Here is a 382-nt window from a genome sequence, read left to right as displayed (position 1 = left end):
CATATGTGGTTGACAAAGCACTGCGCATCGTAGGTTTATTTACAAAACTGTGTGTGAAGATAATACCGTGAGTATTTCACTAACTGGTGGTTGTTATATTGTTGCATAATGTTGCTTCTTATATTGTTGCATAACGTTGCTAAAACTTTCTCAGTTTTCCTCTCTTCTCTTGAGTTACATCATAGTGTCTCATTTGCGGTTACTTTCAAAATCCATGTTTAATTAAGCATAATGAATAAACAAATAATATTAGTGAAGTAACAGCTAACGTAGTAGATTATAATACCTGTTATTAGAAGATCACCAATTTGAGTAACTGTAGAGAGTTCTATTTGGTGCTACTATCAAATTAACCAATGGTTTTTAACCTTCTATATAAGTG

Source organism: Tachypleus tridentatus, chromosome 9 (genome assembly GCF_004210375.1).
Source record: "Tachypleus tridentatus isolate NWPU-2018 chromosome 9, ASM421037v1, whole genome shotgun sequence".
Classification (NCBI taxonomy): Eukaryota; Metazoa; Arthropoda; class Merostomata; order Xiphosura; family Limulidae; genus Tachypleus; species Tachypleus tridentatus.
Note: the sequence above shows the minus strand (reverse complement) of the source record.